The sequence below is a fragment of the Syngnathus floridae genome, chromosome 2, assembly GCF_059516105.1.
Source record: "Syngnathus floridae isolate MCC-2025c chromosome 2, RoL_Sflo_1.0, whole genome shotgun sequence".
NCBI classification, from domain to species: domain Eukaryota; kingdom Metazoa; phylum Chordata; class Actinopteri; order Syngnathiformes; family Syngnathidae; genus Syngnathus; species Syngnathus floridae.
The window spans coordinates 20480303-20504210 of NC_142414.1; the positions used below are offsets into that span (position 1 = coordinate 20480303).

At 40.6% G+C, this 23908-nt stretch overlaps 1 protein-coding gene and 1 long non-coding RNA gene across 3 annotated transcripts in view; one reads left to right on the plus strand and one right to left on the minus strand.

Annotated features, from left to right (window-relative positions):
* Positions 1 to 23908, plus strand: part of agrn (agrin) — a 183263-nt gene that overhangs the window by 4984 nt on the left and 154371 nt on the right. The window lies entirely within an intron of this gene.
* On the minus strand, positions 15351 to 19409 carry LOC148402533 (uncharacterized). Its single transcript, XR_015857243.1, has 2 exons — positions 19306 to 19409; positions 15351 to 18195 (listed from the first exon to the last, which is right to left on the minus strand). It is a non-coding gene; the product is annotated as an uncharacterized LOC148402533 (long non-coding RNA).

A 23908-nucleotide genomic window follows, 5' to 3' on the forward strand; every position in this document is an offset into this window, starting at 1 on the left:
TACCGAGTTCCTTATTTTCCAGTATCTGGACTAGAGACGTTGGCTGGTTTCGGATGCCCTATTGTGGCTGTTTTATGATCAGGATTTAGAATTTAGAAGAATAGAAAATTGTCTTAAATTTCATGCAATTTTAAGGGGAATTGCTATAATGGAATGTTTTTTTCTTTTTTATATTTGTCATTGTTTTGGGGATTTCTTTTTACACCAAAAGTACTAGTGGTGAAGAGACATTATCACTTTTTGGAGAAACAAAAGTGTCCTCCTCCCCTCTTTTTTTGTCTTCATCAAGAAGGTATTTGTATCATGCATTCTCCACACTGTGTATGTTGTACAGGGGCTTTTTTCTGCTCAGTCATCCACACTCTCCGATCGGGCTCCATAGCGATTGTGTTAGCCTGGCTTAGCGAGAGGATGACGGGGGTACTGATTTACCAGCAGGTGGTCGTGGTTAATGACGTGCAAGCAGACAGGTCTGTGGAATTCTTCACGGGTAGGGCGGGATAGAGAACTGTGTGACTCAAGCCAGCCCCCCATCCCCTTCCTTCCCCTCTGTTGCTCCTTCTGTGAATGAGTCTTGGACCTTTCCCACTGTTTGTGCAAGGTGGAGGCACTGAGGTGTCTGGAATGCCTAACCTGCTCAAACTACCTGTCTGCCTTTTCCCTGTATGGCAGGAATAATAACAAGTATTGTGTTTTAGCTATGATATTATCCAATAGATTTCCTTTAATAATGCCACTTATTTCTCTGAGAATTGAGTTGCTGACTCTTGATTTAAAAAACTAGACTTTCTTACGACTTTCCTATCATAAAAGGCCTATTTAAATGTTTCTCTTTTAGTTAGTTGAGTTTGACTATGTCATTTATTGTGGAATAAGGATAACGTTATGACAGCTTTTCATACACACGTACAAATAGTAGTACTGTACATAAATTACTTCTGAGAGAAGGTTACTAAGGGTAGAGTTACAAATTTGTATCCATTTGAGATCCAGATTGTGATCCATCTATGGCTCTATGAGCAGATATTTTTTTTGTATTAATGTATTTAATGTATTAATTCTAATACATGTAAAAAATATAAAATATTTTTTGTCCAATTATTTGATCATTCTATGAAATAATCGATGTAATGATCAAGACTAAAAATATTTGTGACATCCCTATCTTACAGTATTTATTAGATATTGTGCAATCCGGTTGTCTGACATGCCATTCTAAGCATTTTCAACCAGGATTCTCTTGCAAACCTGGTTATTATAAAATAAATAAAATAAGTGGAGCATGGGACTTTTAACAGATTACTAAAAGAGCCCACTAGGAGCGAGATCCCTCATTTAATTCGGGTGATCTTTTTAAAACTGCTGACTTGTAAGGTGCAAAGTTAGTTGATTTCAATGTCCCTTTTGAATCCTTTTCAAGTTGAAGAACAGACGAGTTGAAAGCGATTCTGGGCAGTCATTTGGATGTACAGTGACCCGGAAAAGTCCCTCTTGTGTCTGAAACATAAAGAAATCAGAGCAGGAGTCTGCATGAGATTTGGACTCCCTCTGGGCAACCAAATTCCTTTTCCTGGGTTGCATTACTAAAGCAGGGCAGCTGCTGCGGCGGCAAGTGCGGCACTTTACTGTCATCGCACCAAAACCGCCGGGGAAAGAGATTTGCCGGGACACCCACCAGATTGCAGAAACCTTAATGGAATTTGTGTCTAGAGAACTGCCACTATCAAATAAATCTTTAAAATAGATATTTAAAAAGAAATAAATAAATAATAACCATAGCCCTGCAAAATTGGAAGAATCCCATCAAATGCATTTGCTGGATGGCATCACTAGTACATTTCTGCATGTACAGGATGCACAGCAGACCTAACAGTTGGGAGTCCCACTTTTATCAACAAACACGGGATGGCCGGCTTGTTTTGAGCTCTTTGGACGACACCTCACACAGTCTGTGTGACTTCCTTTCCACCTACTCATCCGTTCCTCCGTCAATAAGTTGTCGTGTTTTTTTCTCTTATCACTTTGCCTAACTTTCAATCATTATCTTCAGTCACCCTCTCACGTTCTTTAGCAAATGCGACGCAACATTTTGTTGTCAGCGGGAATAATAAATGGAGACCGGAGTGACACTTTTAGTGTCTTTGCTTTTGAGCAGAACTAGCAAGTTGCTGGTAACTAAATTGAAATTCCACAGGGATATGTAACAAGTAAACATTACATTATGATCAGCTGTAGCGATTAAAATTACCTTGTACTATATCTTTGTGTTTTCGGACTCATGGCAGAAACTTGTCCGGCCCCGTTCCGTTCTGTTTTTTTAGCCAACAATGGCAAGGACATGATGGCTTTCTGAGTCAAACAGAGATAAGTGGGAAAGGATGTCTCACCAACTTGACCATGTCTGTGTGTACACACACACACACACACACACACACACACACACACACACACACACACACACACACACACACACACACACACACACACACACACACACACACACACAATTTCTGTACTTGTGTAATGTACTGGAAATATTATAGCCACATTGAAGACTGTTCACGTGTGGAATAAATATTACTGAGAGCCAAGAAAAGCCCAAACATGCTTTATTATTTTTTTTCTTTAATTCTTTGACTCTTACTAAAGTGCGGTACGCTGATCTTGCGAGATATAGTGACATCTCGCTTGGCATCCGGTTGAATTTCCACCGTTCCACTGTGCACACATGAAAAGTGAGTTGTCAGAGGAAGTTGTGTTCTCATGATTTCAATGGTGACAGCAAAATCAAATCTATATATTTGTTCATGCTTGGGGTGATGTATCTGAGAATTTTCTTTCCATGTATTCTGTGTTTTATGAAGAAGGTGGCACGGCCTTCGGCTGTGAAGTTGGTGAAGATTGAGGTTAGCGCTCGTGACACTTGCAGAATCTTGATCAGCTCCAATTTGCATGAAGACAATAGCTGGAGTGGAGAGGCAGTTTTCTCATCGCGTGGTTTCTTTTTCCCCTCCTTGAACCCTCCCGTTCTCCTTCTTGTCCTCCTTGTTGGCTTGTCCTAACCAAGCCCTCCTCTTTCATTGGTCTTTTGCTAAAGCGACATCTTAAAAGAAGACATACAAAAGATGGAGGCAGTAGACTAAACTAAATGTGACTGAACTTCATCAGTGATCACAAAGGTGGAGCTTTTCTACTGATGAACGGGATGTGTTTCTTTACATTAAGATAACAACAATATATTTCTTTGCATGTGACATGAAGACCTGCCCATGCCAATACCCGTAATGTCACATTTAGGCTTTGCGGTGAAGACATTGATCTTGTTTGACAGACTGGCCCCTCCTCATGCTCTCATGCATCACAGATTAGGGTGAAGCACTCTAAACTAAAATGTTCTCATCTTGCTTTGGCAAATTGCAAATGTCAACAGCCTGTCAGGGGCCACTTGTGCTTTTTCAAAATCTGTAATTAGTGTCAGTTTTAATGGTGTATGATTTTCAAGAAGGGACAGGGGAAATGCATTCTGTTTAAAGCTTTTACATGGTCGATTTATTTTCTTTTAGTCAAGTAAAACGGGGCGGACTGATGATAGGCGGAACTCAGAATCAGGACATAAAACGAGCAATACTCAACAATCGTGACCTTTGAGGATGTACGCAAATTGCGCTCTCACTTTTGCACTTAATTTCACCTTCTCAAAGCTTTTAAATGCGCATCTCCAACTTTCAGTAATTTTTGCACATCTTACTGTTCTCTAACAAGAAGCTAAATGGAAAATCAACAACCGATGTTTGATCTGTGAATCCACAAAACATTTCCTGAATGATTTAGAGATATGGTCAACAATCCATCTTTTGGTATTCTTCCATGTTGTAAAAAATGATGGAAGATTAGATGCTGAATTGTTGCCAAAAGGAGGTCGTACAAAGTAATAACATCCAGGTGCTAATAAAGCTGAGTGATGGCATGTGGGATTTTTTTTTCCCCGCTGAATAAATGCACTTGAATTAAAGGTTGGCTTTTCCATGATTTAGTTTTTATTTCCATTATTTAGAACATAATTTAATTGTGGTCTAAGACCACCGCATCAGAGCGAAATCCCAGCACTATACTGTGCTTTTCATTTTTTTGTAATGAGATTTAAGACTGCGCCTTAAACGTCGTACCTTCAGGGCACACAAGCCTTTATTACATTCCATAAAAATGTCAGCAACCTCTATAGACACGTTTGACTTTTTGTAATTAATCATCAGCATCACTACGAGCAGGATTATCATGCTTAATGAAATTAAAAATTTCTAAAAATGCCAGAATTACAGACAAGAAGAGAATTTTCAATCTGTGCTTTTAAGAGCAGGAAATAAGCGGACAACATCCATCCTGAAAAGCAAGTTTTGGAAGGCGTCCCATTTTTCAGAAAATATGTAAAACAGGGTCACATTTTATATCAACCTTACCCAGAGGCTACAGTGCACCTGCGACTTAGTGCTTCATCTTTGTATATTTTTGCGACATGGGCGAGGCATGCACAAGCACTCGCAGTTGGATTGTAAATCATTACCAGTGCTCGACTTCTCCCTTTTCAGATCAGCACAGACAAAAGCTTGGAGGCCACTTTCTGTGGGGGTGGTGGTGACAGAGTGTGCTGGGCTTTGTTGTTGCTGTCTTGTCTTTTTGAAAGCATCTCCTCCCAGCCACCTGTCTTCCATCCAGGCTCAAAACTCGAAAGGTGGCATGACTCAGATTAAGGAATGTCTAACGGCAGCCAATGCATACCGTCAAGTTCAAGGAATGAGGAACTATTGAGAGGGGATTAAGCAGAGAGATGGTGACAGCTCTAAAGAATTGGCGTATTGTTGCGGTCAACTCATCAAAGCTGAAAAGGGGGGAGGTGGGTGTCGCACAGATAGATTAAGATTTTTGGGCACACAATTAGATAGATGACTTTTGCTCTGCCATTGTATTGCTGTGACCTCTTTCTTGCTTGGCTTTCCTCATCTGTGGCACCCTTGGCACACTTACTTGTTGAATCCAGTTAAGACTGTGGTAGGATAAGAACAAGCAACCATTTTGGCTTTATTAGAACGTCTTCTGCACCTGGCAGAAAAAGGCTCCATGGCCATCTACTCGATCAGTCTTCCATTATTAAATAGTTCAATTAACAGGCGTTAAAGATAATGGACTCACAAAGTTCCTGCTGAACCTTTCAATCGGTTTCCTGACAGGGAATCAAACCCGGACCACAGTGTTGAGAGTGCTGTATCCTGACCACAAGATTGTCAGGGATGAGCAGAAGTGCCCTTGTTGGTTTTCACTGCAGACATTATCGTCACGTAAATTGTTATATTGTTTTGAATTGTCCATATTGTCCTGCACCACTTATATTCCATCCATCTGGCAATTCTTCCGTCCATCCGTCTATCCAACAGTGTTAGTCAGGTGGGTTCAACTTCATACCCAGAAGGGCATGATTGTCCTCTGGGATGTCACAGTCACCCGCACATACTTTATCCGGATGACTCTGGCTTGCAGAGTCAGGCTCCTGTGTTGGCAGATTACTTACGGGGATTTCATTCTAAATGAGGTGAAATTATTGCTGTCAGTCAAGCGGGCCTTTCAGAAGTCACTTGCGAAGCTTGAGCTGCTTCTTTTTTATTCGGCTTCCCTTTTGTTGCCTTGCGCAGCGTAATGTGACACTGTAGGTGACAGGCTCTTTTGCCCGCCCCAAAACAAACTAGCTGTACAGGAGAACAATTCTGATGGAATGTGCTTGACCACAGCAATGACAAGGTCTTATTTTTCCACTGGAAACTGAAACTTTTTCTGTCGCTCTAGTTCAGTTGGAAGGAGGTTTTGTCAACTCGGCTAAAAATGGTGATTTGTTTTCATTCATTATTTCAACCTTGAGTTTGCAAAAAAACATCATCCATCCATTTAGTGTCTGTAGGTCTACTACTTATCCTCAGGTTTTCTCAATTTTATTAAATATGTCAGTGTGAGCTGACAGTAGCACATTCGTAATCTGCCAGCCAGCCCCCATATTGTACATTTTACGGTCCTGTCCATACGGATACAGAGCCGAGCTTTTCCTTATTCGTTTTCAAAAAGTTTCCTGTCAACACCCGTTTGTTTAAAAAGGTTTGTCCAATTGAGTTCCACTATAGAGTCAAAAACAGCCCAATCAGCAAATAAACAAAGGCCCAGGTTATCTTTGGGTTGTCTCCGTTTGAAAAGGAGAAACCGCGAACCAGAACATCTCACAGTTAGCGCAACTTAGCACTGGCATCCAACATTATTTCTCAGCGGATAAATTGGACACTGTTGTCTACACTCAAACATTAAATTTTTTCAAAGCCATCATTTGACCTTGATCTCAAAGAAAGACTTGAGTCAGTATTTGAAGACAGTCAAATGAGATACGAAAAATTTCCGCTCGGTGAGTGCTTTTTGTGCGTTTGCAGAGTGCCGACAGGAAATGCACACAGCACAAGGTTATCATCAGTGTTCCCTGTTGGCCTTTTAGCCATCTGCAAACATTGTTAGTATACTCGATGCAAAAGCTGTCAGCCTCTCCCAAAAGGACTGTTAGTGGGTTTTAATGCATCCTCAGCCATCCGGACTGCTTCACCTGAACGGTAGCCAAATGCAAACATCACAGTTAATTTTTTCCATTCCGCTGTTATCTACTTGGCTTTTGGGAAGTTTCTGTTCTGTTACTCACATAAGAAGTAAGTATGAGGGGAATTATGACCAGCAATTTCATCTGACTGATGAAAGGAGGTGTTCTGGCTGTTTGGCTTTCGCTTTTGTCTCCATTATGACCTGATCGTGTAAAGTTAGCTGCACCATTCAGGGGACATTGTGGCTCATTTTACTTGACGGCGGCTGCTTCCCTCCTGTTCACCGCCCTGGGGGAAGGGACATAAAGAAGTTCCACTTGGAAAAAAACAGTGCCCTTTAGAGATCTTGTATCTCAGGTTGTGTTCCAAAATTCACTTGCTGTTCCAGAACAATGTGGAAAACTAAAGAGTAATTGCTTTTTATTCATTTTATTTATTTATTTATTTATTTTACATTAGTAAATCACAACATGATCCTACCTACAACATGTAATCTCTATCCCACTATTAGTGGAGTTTCATCTGAGTCATTTAAATAGCTCATGATCTTAACTTGCTTGTTCTTTTTTCTGAATTTGTTTAGACCTTGTCTATATAAGCACCAGGCATAGACTCAGGCCTTTATTCAAATTCAACATCCAGCAAATGGTCAAGTGCTGTACCTGCCCGGTTGCTAAGGAATTGGCACTTAGCTAATGAAATGCCCATGCCTGACGGGAGCACTTGATTGTGCTGAGACTGAGAGAGCGGGGCCAAGTGAGAGGGGAATGGGAACTGGTGCAAAGTAGCAAGAGCTGGGAAACAGCCAAAGCGAACACGAAGCACATAGCATAGAATTGCAGCAAAATAGAAGCGAGTGTGTGGGGAGTGGGGGAGCTGGCACAAATCCATCACCTGAGCACGATGGGCCTTTGGGGAGAACGTTTAATAGCAAATAAAATTGATTATGTCACAGTCTTGTTTTGCGACAGATACAATTGTGTTAGAAGAACTTTTAGATTGTGGAACATACAAAACAACTCTAATTTGCTCAGGTGGAGTTTTGCTACTATGAATGTGATTCATCTTAAGCAACATTTGAAGGATATTTTTCTCTTCTCGTTCTTTAGAAATATTCCTCCCCCCAATTGTTGGTCAATTGCGAATTGTATAAGCTCAAGGTGCTTCCGCACATTTCGTGCTCCCTCATTGCACAACATGTAGCTATATACTATCAACAGATACCCGAGTATGATAGGCAGTACATACTCATTACATTGCTCATAACCATTTTAACACCATTACCCTAAGGCCAAGATGACCTTTGTGGTTACGTACTTAATGAGCGCTGTCCTCAAATACTTTCTCACCCTGTTCCACCTCAGCGTGTTGCATCCTCTGTGCTATCTTGCAATAAGTAACGGCAGGTTAGCATTGAAACCTGAGGATACAATTTAGTTGTGCGTGTGCACCTCTGTTGACTTTTCAACATTTCTCAAATTCCTTTTTCCATTGATGGCTTTTGTTCTTTTGTCATCACGTGCCAGCGCACCCACTGGTTTTGCTCCGGTGTAACTCTCAACTCTGCATTGTCTCCATCACTTGGATAGAATCAATACACTGTGTGGCTTTCACAAAGGGAAGTAATGCCAATGGGAATGAGCACAAACTGACCTGGGCATCAATGGATTTTAATAATTGCTCAATCTGTTTATCTTTTTTTCCTGCTGAATCGATTAATTGGATTGACAATTTATTTTTTCAATTTGGTTCCCTTTATTCAAAAGTAATAATTCCCTGATTGAAATAAAACGTTATCGAACATCTTTTACTTTGGGAAAAAAAGACTATCAATCTTTCTTGTGTGATATTGCTTAACTTTTGTTGACAATTGCATCCGATTAATCAAGGGAGTATTTGATTCTAAACACATTTGATGGTGTCGGCCAGTTCTGATAGCTGACCCATGAGTCCAAATTCTGTAGTCAGTAAAAAGTAGCACATTCCTTTTCTGAGTACACAGCATAGGCTGCTCGGCCCCATTCATCAAAACTTTTCTTGCTTAAATGTTTGCCCTTAAGGATGTCTACCCTTTGATTTCCAACAATTAAATTAATTTATTCCTTCATCTTCCGAACCGCTTATCCTCACAAAGGTTGTGGGTGTGCTGGAGCCCATCTCAGCAGTCTTAAGGCGAAATGCGGCGTACTACCTCCAAACTCATTTCAGCCACACACCCTCTCAATCGATCTCAAAGTGCCAACTCAGGTTCCTTGTTTCTTTGCAGCAGTCGGAAGTCAGAACAAAGGATGATGAAATGTTGACAAAATCTTTGTGATTATGGAAAGAAGCATTTGATCATTTTGTTCTCGTTATTCAGCTGGAAAGTCACATCCAGTCCAGCTCCTGAAGAGGTTGGTAGGGTTGATATTGAAGGCCCTTAGAGAGAAGTGAATTGGAAGTCATGTTTTTGGCTACAGTTGATAGAGAGGGCAACAGCATGATTAGAGCAATGTCTAGAAGTATAAATGTGTTGCAAAGTCAGACAGAGTTCGTGCAATATTTTTTTAGCACATAACTTTTGTACATAGTATAAAAGAGAATGACACGTTATCAAGTTCAATAGCTTTCTGCAACTTTCCCCAAAGTTGCTGCAGGGGCTTGTCCTTTTAAGGAGCCTGAGCATAAATCAAGGAGAAACTTGCAACCAAATTCCTGTTCATCCCAATGTGAAGGTGTTGAATTGAGCTGAGGTCAGAGCCATATGAAGGGCAGCCATATTCTTTGCACTACCTTGTCCTGTTCATCAAAACGACCTGCTCATGATTTACATGAGTGTGACTAATGCACTCAGCAGAGTTCTGAGGAAAGGTTGGATGAAAGGTGAATCAACGCTGTTTTTCCACCACCTTCCCTCTGTGACATTCGCTAAAGAGTTGCAACTATTTTTTCAAACATTGGCACTCTGATTGTGTTTTCATGGCCATTCAACATGAAAACATACCGATAATAGTGTTTGACTAACATACTAAGGTTCTCATGCCTTATTTGACCTTTTACATCTGCTATGAATTTCTAAATTAGATATTGGGATTAATCATTGCTCGCACTGCATCCTAGAGAAAGTTGATGATGCAACTGGATCCCTCCCCAGATAGTTTGTAGTCGGTCGACTTTGCCTCCAAGCTTTTCTTCAGGCTCATAAAGCAATCTCAACACTCAGAGAGCATGGAAATGTGCAAGTGCACATCCCAGAAAGGATTAAAGCCCAAAGCCAACGCATCCTCCACCACACTAGCTTGGAGGGAAGCCCAGACAGTCGAGTGGCCAGCTGTCCAGCCGTCCTTGCAGCTGCAAACACAAACTGCTTAGCGGTGGAGCCTGCGAGAGAAAACCTCAAAAGTCTCAATGGCTCTTAGGTTGTGTCTTGATTGCTCTCATTTTTTGTCAATCATGTTCATTTTGTTCTCTTTTTACTTTGATTGCTATGGATGGAGTGTGGATGGATTAATGTTTGGATCTTGGAATATGTGCATTATTTTTCCACAACAAAGTGAAAGGTATTATAATTACTCAAATAAACTAAAAAGAAAGCCTGAAACACAGAACTGGAATACAAATAAATCTTGGCTAGCTCAAACTCATCAAAATCCATTTCAACAATGTCAGTCAGGTTTTAGTGATCATAAAATTTTAATGTTGTCTGAGTGTTATGACACCTCTTTATTACCAGTCCTAGTAGCTCTTCATGCAGCACTTTTGTTCCGTCATCCTTTACTTTGACTCCACTCTTTTTGCAAATGAAATGTCCCCACATGGTGTAGTTGCCTCGGGTCTTAGATGAGAATGCCGCTGAAGTTCTCCACATTGGCAGGGCTGTAAAGTCACTGAATATGTTGACTTGATACACCCTTAGTGAATTTCCATGGTGGAGCGCCCCACATCAGATTGGCTGAAACTGGACTGGAAATTATACTCAGGTTATCTTTTATTATGTTGATCTTTTTGACGACTACTCCAACCTTAGCTGTTGTAAAATAAAAATAAACTTGTGTTGTATTGTACTGCAGCAGCAATGCAACCCCCTGAAAAAGTGCAACTGCAGCATCCTCCATAAACACAAAAACATTCTGTCACACATTTGAACAATTTCAGGAGATAGTCATGAAACGATTTACACCCCTAAAATTTAAACAAAAGATTTTTTGTGGAAGAAATCCCAATGAGAGCAGACGTTATTACATACCTGTTTTGTCCACAGGCTCTGGAAAGAAAGGATAAAGGGCTTAAAAGGGGATGTTGCCAAAACTTAACCTGCAGCAGTGGCTTCATGTCTTGTGGCTCAACCAAAGTTGGCCTAAGCAGCTGCCTCCTGTTCCAAATCCACTCAGGCAGTGGTTCGAAGCACTCCACACCACAGCCAAATTTAGGTCTGTAGCTATTATACCTAATAAAAAGCAGCTTCCCAAAACATATGGTCCCATTCAATAAAAGCCCCAACGTGCCAGTGAGAGGAAGCATTGTATTTTCCAGCTCGTGAAACTGCTCTTGAGGTAGTTTATACCTCTCAAAACCGCGACCAGGACAGGTAGCTACTTGAAGTGGACTTCAAACTGCGATGAAACACATGGAGAAAAATCATAGAAACATACTTAGTTGTATATGACTTTTTCTTTTCTTTTTTCAAATTATGTGTTCAAATCATTTTTAACTCAATTGTGTCTTAGGTGAGACTACTGTGATATGAGAAAATAGTTTCACAGGTCTGACCAAAGTTCAAGTGTACAGGCTTTGTTTTTGCTTTCTCTTTCTTTTGGCTGCTTGCTTTGGTTCCTGTGTTTCTGGGTTTCCACAGCAGCTTGGTAATTAAAGAGACTTAAATGTGAAATATATCTGCCGTCATGAATGATCACTGGTTCAGATCATTTCTCTTCGTTTTCTGGACGTGACATTGAGTCTGTAATTTGTGGTGCTGTTTTATTTGGTACATCCTGTTTTTTACTGCTCTGGTTAACAAAATATTAACAAAACATGTTGTCGATTTGACAACCACCAAATGCCAGTTTAGGAAAATTCTGTCAAATAGATTTTTATCGTTGCTTTGCATTACAACATTGTTATGGATGAGTTTGATATTGAAGTTGTTTTTTTTCTTACCAAGTGTGACTCTGCGTCTCGTATCTCCTGCTGGCATCGTCTGTTTGACGGCACGGATAACCACAAATCTACCATCAGCTCGGGGGGGGTCAAAAGGCTGATGAGTCACAACAGTGTCCAAAGTACAACATGAAGCACATATCTTTATGGTTCATCTCGTTGCATCAAGTTGACGACGCTTATTATGAGCTCTGCTGGAAACAGCTTGACTGCTCACCCTTGTCCCTATCATCATGACTCTGTTCTTGTTGGTACACTGTCAAAGACAAACTGCAGCAATATTTACAAAAACACAATTTCAAACTTAACATATGTATCTTTAAGTAAAACAATTTCCAGAGAGTACTTCCACTAGTCTTGCCATTTGTATGAAATCTGTGGTCAGTGTATATTGGCACCTGGGTAATATTCTCCAATCATGTTACTCCTCTCCTGCTTGCTCATCCTGGAAGCCTCATTGTCATGCTAAACCCCGATTAACATGACACCAGCAGACATGGTGCTGATAATTTGACACAAGTAGTAATTTGAGCCCTGCGGAATGATTGTTTCACCGGGCAAATGAAAGCGATCATTCCGAGGTCTGCTTTATGCACTCTCTTGTCTTATCGTGTTCAAGCATTATCTGGAAGTGTTTAATTATTATACAGGAGGTTGCCAGCACAGCAGCGGAATGGAGATTGATTTGCACCATGAAACAAATAAAATGACAGATTAATGAATTTGATAATCAAGACCAACAATGTGTCTGACAAATGGATTAGAAACATTTTACATGCTTGGCTTGAGTGAGAGCAAAAGTAACCCTTTTCATCGGAATACCTAATAAGAAGGACTCTCCGAGTATGTCACACACATAACGTCGGCTTGTGGCTTTGCATAATCACCACCGATACTGTATCTGAACCTAGTAGCAGTTGGATTATGGGAAAGCAAAATTTTAGAAAGCATGGGCTTCTCAGAGCAAGAGAAACAACTGTGTTCCTCGTAAACATGCAACCATTGAAAACTATTCATTGGCCTGAAACAACTGTGGCCATCCCTTGTCTGCCTTACCTCAAAGACACCTTAGCAACCATGGGAAACAATACCAGCAGTAGTCAATGTGTGTGTGGTCCTGTCTCAGTCATAAAGAAAACGGTCGGACAAAGCACTTGGTGAGTATGCGTGTTGGCTGAAGCGGGTCAAGCCGTTTTCCTTAGGTGAGCTCACTTGCTTGTTGAAAGACAAGCTGGAGGAATGCAACCACAGCGGCAGTGGTGTCAGTGTGACATTTGCCTATGGGAAGCTTTGTTTTCGTCTCATTGACATATGTTTGAACCCGTGATATTCGCAAAGCTGGAGACTAACTCGTCTAAGATTAATGTCAATAGTATCGTGTGAAAATTGGTTGCGTTCTCAGGTAGAAATCTGATTGGAAGGTACACGTGCGTAGATATACGGTCTTTCTATAAAGCTTCTTTGTTTTCCTTTGTCTGCAAAAGAAAATGATGCTGACAATCAGTTTTCTTCTCAACGCTATTGCCTCATTTGGGCTACCTATAGCGAGTTTTACCAAGTGTTTGCCATTTGCCATTTTACGGTTTGGGATGATGCACCAAGGCGGCGCGTGTAACAAGTCATTTAATTTAACAACAAAATGTAAACAATACAATCCTGCACATTAAAAAAACTGCAACTTAAAAAATAATTTCATTAGTTGTAGTTAAAAAATGTATGAATCTACATTGTTGTGTTGACCAGTATTTGATGCTACTGTTCTGTGACAGATACTGGTACAATACATAGCTTTTGCTCCACTACCAATCAGAAGAAAGCCTTGGAAAAAAACATTACATAATGGACTGATCTAAAATCTATGGGTTGCTTGAAAGTGAGCTTTAATCAATGGACCACGGTCTTTACTAATACACTCTTGCATTAGCTTCTTTCCGGGAAGATGACTTGATGTGAAAATCAGCCTGCTTTTCTATTCGCAAGAAGAATGGTCCCTTCAGCTCGACTCGGGGGAGACAACTTAATTTCACCACTGGTAATTAGATCACAGCCACCGCTTGCTGAGGAGCCAGAGAAAAGCGGAATGCCTTCGAACTGCACTGGGCCGCAATGGATGAATCAATGACTTCACTTGCTACGAGGACTGATGGATGAGATTGGAATCCTCGAATGGAATTGTGGCAGCTGCGAGTAACTGATTCTTTAGATGGGCTTTTAACAAGTTCCTTTGTGCCTTTGGATTTAGAATATGCAAAGATTATGCCCATTTTGTTTGATTTCTCTCAGACTTGGAAATACAGTACACCAATATTTCAATAATTCAAATAGCCTCAGTCTTGCACTTCCTGATATTTTATTTTGTTTTGTGAATGCAATCCTGGCCTCAAGAGTTTTTTATATTGTATCTTAACTGCAAATCACATTGTGTAATATAGATCTCATTTTGCTTGAGCTCTACGGTTACCGATGAACTAATTTTAGTCTTAACTCTGTTCTGTTCAAGAAGTCATAATTAAGACAAAAGAGTAAAGTTTCTCCAGCCTCTTTCAACATTTGGTCGGTCGGTCACTCATAGGCATATTGTAGGCATGATTTTTTATGCTGCATTCCTTAAGGGCATTCCAAAAATACACATCGACAAAGACAACATGAAACAACTCCTCTGGAAGTCATTCACGCTGTGCTTGATTTAAAAGAAAGATATTGTCGGAAAAGAGAAATGGGCTTTTATTTCCTTAGATGTTTTCCAAAGGATGGTTACAATCCATGCCAAGGTCGTTATTCAAGCATTTGTAGCCCCTCGAGCCTCCCCTCCTCCCTCTTGTAATGTTTTTTGCTTTCTCTGTACAGTACAATGCTGGGCCTTATTGAGCAGAATACCTGTGTCACGGTATTTCGAGGTCCAACAATGGGATTCTTTCTCATTGCCCTGTTCCGTGCTTAACTTTTTTCACCCACGGGGATTCACGCAGGCAGGCATGTGCTTTTTTAATATGATGACACTTAGCTATGCATTCATTCATTGTTGTACAGTACATATGAAGCTTCATGTCACCAGACACCCAAGACATATTTGCAGCAAGACATATTTGCTTTCCTTCGTGAGATTTTCCGCATTAACGGCAATGCCTAGGATGTGCGTGTGAGTCCGCTCCCGTTTCCTGGAGCGTGCTTTTGTTTCTGTATAAACGGTTTGCAGTCTGAGCTTGTTTCCCATAATTAGATATTAGATTACAGACTTCTCCTTCACGGTGCTTTGCTCTGAGGTCAAACATGTCTCTCATGAGGCCAAATGTTGCCCAAGACAGAACTGAGGAAGGACGTAGTGCAATTGCTAAAATACCACTTTGGACTGGTTTAGCGTGTCAAGGGTGCCCAATAGGAAACCATCACCACACATATATGGTTTTCAAAGTGTTTTCCTGACAGTAAAAACAATCTATAAAGTGAAGCAGGCAAGGTTAAATACTCAACTGGTATTGACTGGATTCCACAAAAGATGGTGGGCATGCTTCGCTCGAATTGAAATACTTTGTCAGTACAAACTAACTTGACAAAAACACTAGCAATCTGACTCAAAAAGAAAATATTCTGCCAAAGAATAACACTTGTTTTCACTTCACAAGGTACATGCAGTCAATCAATATACACCAGCTTTCGTAGGGACTGTCAAAATAGGCAAGAGCTTTGAGAACAACAAAAACTAATAATCATTTTTATAATCATTTAAATATATTTTCGTTAATAATAAAATAATAATAAATAAAAGCCCAGGTAAAAAAGTGGGCTGGGGGGCTAAAAAAAAAACACAAAATATGTGTTAGGACAATTGTAAAAAACTGTAATAAGGGTACAGGGAACAACATTGGCCTACAACTTTATCATAAATGAAACAGAAATTCACTTAAAAGTAAGCATACTGCCAGTAGCATCCAAATAAAGGTTATTCAATACAGTAGGTCTTAAAATAACTCTGATTTTGTGGAGATGAGAGCCAAAGAATGAGGCTGAGAGAAGCCCCCAATCTGACCCCAGACATTGATCGAAAAAGTCTTTGTTTTTTAAACCCTCACATATGGTTGGATTTTGTGCAAGCTCTCACTTTGGTGAGGGGAAAGAGTTGAAGTCTGAATAATGCACGTTACTGTTTGTATGTGTTTAAATCTAAACTATGCCAGTACCTCCGACTTGACCCAATTCGGGCTTTTCATGTGAGTTCAGAATCCTATACTGCAGAAATTGAGGGCGTCTTTGCCAAATGAATATTTTATGATTAAATAAATAAATGAGCTTTAACAGTTGGTCATGCGTTTTGACATGCTTTCCCAATATTCCATTACCAATCAACTTGCTCCAGATCCGTCCCCGAAATCAGACCTTTAATCTTTAGGGAAAACTCTTTCACACGCAGACATGCGCCAAAGTAACAGGGCTGGAGGGGAAGAGGGGAAAGTATGTGCCAAAGAGAGGAAGGTCAGAAACAGAAGTATGAAGAAAGATCACAGAGCCATGCAAGTTCTCACCGCCAAAGGTCAAAGCCTTGAAGTGGTGGATAGGGTGGGGAGGATTAGTAGTGTCACGTAGTGTGTGTGTGACGCTACAAGTACGTGGCAATCCGAGACATACAACCCCCCCCCCCCTTGTCTTTTTGTGGCAGTTTTCATTTTGTGTACTAAATCTAAAAAATGTGAATTTTAAGTCAGGCCTGCTCAAACATGAGCGTCTTCGTTCATATCTGTCAGGCTATTCAAACAGCATATGGTGCGTGTGTGTGTATAGCGTGTTCATTCATCTCAGGGAAAGCAGCCCACCGTCAGTTCACTTGGCATATATGTCTTGAGCGTGTCAAGGGGAGGTCAATACTCGGCTGGCAGCCTAATCAGGGCTGATGAATGGGGGCGGGGGTGGCGACATGCAACAAGGCCTCAGCAGTGAAACCACACAAGTTAAAAATGTGCCTTTGGTCACAGCAAAATGGCTTTTTGATGAATTCTCATAAAAAGCTATTCAGCTACATTGTTAGAAACGAGGCTTATATATACTACATATATACTACATGAAAAGTATCTTTACTTTTGAGGGAGTTAAGTTAAAAATCACAGCAACAAGTCTCAGGATTTTTTTTGCTTTTGTCCAACCTACAAATTTGGGGCTGACTTTAGTAGATATTGTAAGACAATATTCAAATTCAAGTTACTCATTACCTTGTGATATTGTAAGATTTTTTTGTTGCTATCCAACTTTTAAAATGTTTTGAAAAATAGTTGAACAAATATGTTTTTTAATAAAGTGATTGTCATCAGTTTGTTATCATGAAATGATTCACATGATGGTTCACAGTCTTAAAGAGAAAGTCAAGCTCAAAGTTTTCCTTGTAACAATTTGCTCTGTGCAGCCCAACTAGTCGAAACATAGTATTCTGAATTATGTTTTGTTTATGAAATATAAATGATAGTCAAAATCCACGTGTTTTTATCCATCTAAGACGGCCATTTTGTCACTTGCTGTTGACTTCAAATGACATCACAGTTGCCAGGTCTCCCACAGTCTGTTTTTACAAACTTTTGAGTTTTTCGGCTTGCAGTAATGGTTCAGAGATTTTCCTTGTATTTGTCATACACTCACTATGAGCTTTGATGTTTGTGCAACCACAGCAGGAGTTGTGCAAATGTGCTTATTAACTTGGCAAACAACCACTGAACTGAAGTGGAGCGCGACCGCTTATAAGTCAGAACTAGTTGGCCACCACGGACCATCCAGTAACAACTTCCCAGGGGGGAAAAGTGGCTGGAATTCAATCAGGAGTTGATAAAGTGCCTGGAAAAAGTTGCTGTTGCTGTTTTGAGCTTCTGTTTCAACCTCTCGAACTCTTGAACTCTGTAGCTAATTTCCCCATGAACATCCTGTCTTGTCATCACAAACTTAAACCTCTTTGAATAACGGCATCATAAAAATGGCCTTTTTGGAAATAGTCCTAATCTTTCAAACCCAGCAAGCCAACAGGGGACTTACAGACCCAGAAACATGAAATCACTGTAAAACATGAAACCCGCAGAAATCCTCAGGAAAAAAGATTTACTATGTCTGTGTCAAGCTTGCTGACTTGGTTTCCTCAGTCTTTGTACAGGTGTCAGGGGCTGAATTGACAACACGTCTCCATAGAGCAGCTCCCACTGTTTATTGCCCTGACCCGATCTGGATAGGGTCAGAGAGGGCTGGGGGTTGGGGGGGGGGGCGGCAGGATGGCCGGAAGGAGATGGGAAAGTTGAATGAAGAGTTGACAGAAGTTTCAGGTGGGGGTTGTCTGTCTAGCGCTTTACATCGTTGGTGCAACAGCTGGAACACAAAGTTGACTGTCATTGACTGTTCTTCGTGACCTTCTCTCCTCCAGATTTGTTTATTTCTATTGGTCCCACTCTGTTTATGCACGGCGATGATCCAGCTGTCCGTAAATGAGAAGGGAGATGATTTAATTGCAAAGACTAAGGCATACGCAACCCTGACATCAACACCAGTAGAATCAACATTTTGAGAAAAAAAAAAAAGAAAGAACATAAACCAATCAAGCTTGTGTATAATCATTCATGTCAAAGCCTTTTCTAGAGAAAGGATGTTTTCTTTGTGATGACTGCGCTTCTCGTGTTTATTCTAAAAATACATATCCTCATGCTTTGGGAATTTAATTGACAGTCCGGTGTTAAATCAACTCCGGATTGGTAAAAGGGTTAAATGTGTTTTCTTGAAATGATTAATGGTAAACATGTCAAATGCGGAATTTTCATAACCTGGTCAGTTCGAATTCTCTGTGATGATTTTTGATTTGTTGAATGGGTATCTTTTTCCAGGACCAGTTTTCTGAGGCTGGGCCATGATTGGTGGTGACGATACCTGGCGAATGTGATGTCATTTTTAGTAGACGAGTGTCAAAATGGCCATGGATAAAAACTGATGAATTTTGCTGCTTAACTCATATACCACAAATGCAATATTCACCAGAATGCCACGTTTAGACTCAAGGGGCCACATTAAACATATTATTGTTCAGAAAAAAATTGTTTTGACTTCCCCCTTAAGTTTGCAATAGAAAAGGACATCGTAACTCACTGAATTGCTCCCCACTCTTGCTCGTGAAGCCTTCCATTGCTTCCTGACAGCTTGTTTATGAATGATTGGTTGATTCAATTCCATGATCAATACACATAAAGACAGCAAATCAGAAACTCTATTGCACCCATTGCTAATTAAATTCTAGGACTGTGTAAATGACTGAGTTTTAAGTGACCCACTAACGGGCCACGGCTGGCTTCGCTTCCATATGGTCATGCGTCAGCGTTTTCTCTCGTCCTTACTGAGTGATTCTCCTCTAAAAGTCAGTGTCACTGTTCCCCGATGCAGGACTGTAATGAAATGGTTGCCGTGGAGCCTTCATGCTTATTGCATTAAGTGCAATCAATAAATCCTTTTTGTGCACTTCCTACCTCCCCCCCGTCTCCAAACCTCAATAAAGCTGAGTGCTTTCAGAGTAATGAAGATTGCTCGTGAACTTGATTACCTTTGCTGCCAGCAAACTTAAGGTGCTGTTTTTTGTCTGTTGTTCATTTGTGCAAAAAAAAATCTGCGTCACAGAAGCAAAAGTTGTAAAACATTGTGTCCCCATATTCCAAAAATTGATTTCTATAATTTCCTCCTTGATGACACGAAAAAGGGCTGATGACTCAGGAGCCGCGTGTCACCTTTTGTGTTTGATCCCAAAATGATGTTGCTTTATAGTTAGTTTACACTTACTTGTTTATTTGTGTTATTTTAACAGCCATATTAAAGTGTGTTTTCAAGACTCTTGGTTGAAAAATATAATTTCATACAAAAACTTTGCAACTCCACTTCTGTTGCTCTAGCCACTTCCATCACAGAGAACTTGCGAACAGAGACTCCACTGTTTTCCTTCCTTTGTAAAAAAACAAGAAATAAGGTTGTGTCCAAATTACCTCAGAGTCCACCTCAGCCTTCTTCTGGGTCAGAAAATAAATTTGGGTATTGCTAGGTTCACCAACTACAGGTCTTATGACCCTGACAAGATGGATAGGGGTCGATAGTGCTCCTGTTTTGTCTATAGCTGTTTCCCACCACGCAGTATCTCTCCATCAAGGCACCATCCCAAGTGATAAACTAAGAGCTTCTCCTGGAATCCACACTCATTATCTTTCCTCTCCCTTCTGTCATCTTTGAAGTACCTTCGTACATTCCATCTTTTGAAACTAATTCTTATCCTGTATTTGTATAGAGTCATTTCAATGTCAGATTTTAGCAGCAGAAAAGTCAATCCAAACGAGTACAATTGAGAAATCTATTCAAATGTCTTCCACTTTAACATTGTGGCTGTATTTTTATCTCTTGTTCCAGGATAAGATTTGATTCAGTGGAATACAATTTCCTGTCTTACTACTGCAACGTTCTCATCTGGGCTATTGTTTGATGCAAAGCCCAGGAACTCAAATGTAGTCTAGACATTGTAGCCTTGTACTTTAGTTCCAAAATTGGTTGTTGCCCGGAGTCTTGGCAAACGTTTGTCCTAATATTTTTTTCTCTTTCTTTCATGTGCTGTCTCCCTTTTGTCCTGCCAACACCCCTCCAGGTAAGACCACTCCCTTGTCTTTATTCTCTCCATCATAACGACCCCAAAACATATCCGCTAACACCCCCCCCACACACACACACACACATTCATTTCCACATTATGCACAATGACCACTTCACCAGAACATGTGTTGAATTGAGACTACATGATGTTCTATATTATCTGTACTATCTGTCCAGGAGGTTTGTTACTGTCCAGGCTCAACTTTTGCAAATGAGACGTAAACGAAGCCTGAAATGCATTTGCCAAATTTCAATTAGGGACATGGATTTTTGTGTCGAAAATGAGTTGATTTATTGTACAGTACTGTATCTTTAGTATCATACTGCTAATTGTGGAATCAGTCATGATACAGTAAAACACTGCCTTAAATGGGCTGCCTGAGGCTGGATTTCCACTACAAGATTCAACTGGCACAATTACATTTTTTTTACGCTCATATAGCCCAAATTAGATTTGGGTCATGAAAGCGTGAAGCGAAAAAATACACAAGAAATTCCTCAGGTTCCTAATCCCCTGAACCAAAAAAAAATCTGATATCTGCCAAAGATACTGCATCTTAACAAACACATCCAATCTATCCAGTCAATGTGAGCCATACATCTTTATAAATTATGTATAATAATATTGTACCAAAATATTGTACCCTATGACCTAAACACATCCAGACCAAGGAGAAATATTCCAACTGTCCCGCTCTTATTTGAGGGAGTCTAGATTGATTTTTGGCTAATCTCCAACCATCTGCAGTAAAATTGGGGCACTCCTCTGGAGAAAGATGATGACTTTTAAGTACGTGCTGCACATGACACCTTGCCTATTGAGACGTACAAGAATTGGTCGGGTGGCCTTTTTTGTAAAATCAGAATTGTGCCGTTTGCTTTCAAATGCAGTTGAGTGGTACCGCTACATTGACTTCGAAACCTGTGCCGTCATGATGCAATCCATTTAACACATCCGTTTGCGATGGGAGTGGCTTGTCATTGTACGTCAATCAACTAAAGCCCCATCAACACGACCAGCCAAAGCCAATATTTTCCCCACCATTTTATGGGTCGCTGTTAGAAACATCACTGAATGGAATTGAGGCACTGAGTTGCCTACTAATATTCTGTCACACGTTTGATTATCTAATTGCGAGATGGCGTGTTGCCGCGTGTGATTTTGTGTAAAAGGCATCAGTGTTCCGTGATGGCTACCGGACAGCATTTCTGCGGAAAAGAGGCTCAAAAACAACAATGAGTGATGCTTTAAAGCGTACAGTGAGTGGGCGAGATTGGTTGATTTGCCAATTTCAGCGGGCATAGCAGTTGAACTGTGCACCCCTTTTGTTGGGAACTCATTGTGCGTGAAGCACACCAATTTCCAACCCTCTGAATGGGCTTCACTAAGAGCAGATGGCTTTAGTCGGGCTAAAGGCGCATCCACTTTGATGACGCTTTCAACCGCGGCAGATGATGACACGGCAGACCGCAACAAGACTCAGTTTAGGGCTGGAGCGCCGTTGCCAGGGAAGGTCTCTGAAGGATGTCTTTTGTTATGCATATTAAAAGAGCTCTTCAGTCAAAACAAGGCTTTTCCAGTCTGTCATTAAAGCGTCCGGATGACAGAGATGTCCTTTTATGTGTTTGCCTCTCTTGCCCTTCCTTCCCTTTCTGCTAGTGCAGTCCCAGCCAAGCTGCTCTTCAGCTGTAACCAGCAGACTAGCTTGCGACAAAAACAAACAACAATGCTTTGTTTGAGCATCCAAGTGCTGTGCATATTTGACTTTTTTTTTTTTTTTTAAACTGAGATGTTATTAAACTGACTCGAGAAGGGTTGTATTGGGTGGACGTAGTTGTGATTTCTGATACAGATGGCACAATTTGTTTTTGTGGATTTGGTTTGGATTGGATTTTGTTTCATTTTTTTCATGTTTTACTTGTGCCCATTTCGTTATGTCGTCTTGTTCGCTAGGTTTTGGTTTTGACCAGCTCCCTTCAGAAAATTACGTCTTGTCCAGATGTACCTCGTCACTTGGGCTCACCATTTCTTTTTCCAGCACCTTCATCCAAACTGTGAATCTTGACAGAATTAACTGATAAAGACAAAAAGAACGCTGGCAACAGAAGACAAGCTAATTGATGAGACAACGAGGCACACTTTGTTTGACCTGACGCAAGTGGCTGGAGGTTGCTGATTGGTCAAGTCAAGGGACTGGGATGATGAGGTGGAAAGAAAAACCTAATGAGTCGTGATGGTGAGATGAAGCTTCGTACCACTTGAGGACATTGGTTCAAGATGATAAAAAACATCACACAAGGAAAACATGACAAGCAAAATCTAAAGCAAAGTCAACAAAACCGTGGATCATGATGGCAACTCTACAAAGTTTCTCATGTTGAAGTATTTTCAGATCTTTGTTGGGGCGGTAGAGTGGCTGCGAGTTAATGATGAAGTACCTTACCCAGCAACACCAAAACACAGTAGGGGCTTTGTACATTGTAAGAGGATTTCAATACTTTCTTTTTGTGCCTTACAGCAGATTTCTGCTGATTAAATTCCAGCCTGGTCTTGAGAATGAACACACCTGAACCACAAGTAATACAAATGCTCAGTTAACCTTCAAGGCTTTGAAGTGCCGTCATTTGATTCAGTGACCTTTTTACCAGGCCATTGTGTGGCTGACTCATTGATTGACACTAATGTTTCGCTAGTGTGTTTGCCGCATAGATTAAGGCCCTCTTTTTCTGCGTGGCATTTGAGTGGAAGTGGCCGCAGCGCATTGCACTGAGCGAGACAAAACACCTGTCAGAGGAGCGGTCACGCCTCATTGCTGCGCCTCTTTAAAGTGGAAGGTCCTCTTGTCACTTTGTGCGGTGCCCCCATCTCTTCCATCCTTGCGTTTCCTTGGAGGAGGAAGCTGGAAGTTTTTTTTTTTTTTTTTTTTTTTAACTCAACCAGTCCCTCGATATCAGCAATGTTTGAAGTAACATTTTAGCATAACTTAGGTTTATGTTCTTCATCTTCCTCTGAACACCTTTTTGAGGATCCTCCTTTTGGAAAAGAAACCACAAAAAGACAAGCAGAAATATGCATGAACTGTGTTCTAATGAGGTCAGTGACAGGCTGTCATGCCTGATGGCATTTTGATACATCTTGAAATGTGCAGTCTTATTTCAAGGGGCAAAACCTTGGTGAGAGAAAAAGCTAGGGAGGGCGCTGAGAGGGCGGAGGAGGCTGGAATGCAGTTTTCATATCCTTCCAGATAATAAGATTAGGTCTATACCATCTGAGGAAGGAATTTGAGTTATTCCCATTTGCAGTCCGTGCCCTAAAAATGGCAGGTGGAGCGTTCATCTTTTATTTGTTTATTAATCAAGTTATCTACATCAAATGTATGGTCTGGTTTTCTAAGGGTTCTTAATCTGCAATACATGTCAATTTCCTCCTGTGCAATTTGGGAGCAATTAAAAGCAGCATTATATATCTTGAAATGGGACAATCAAAATGTGCAACCTTTATTATCACTCTGATCAGC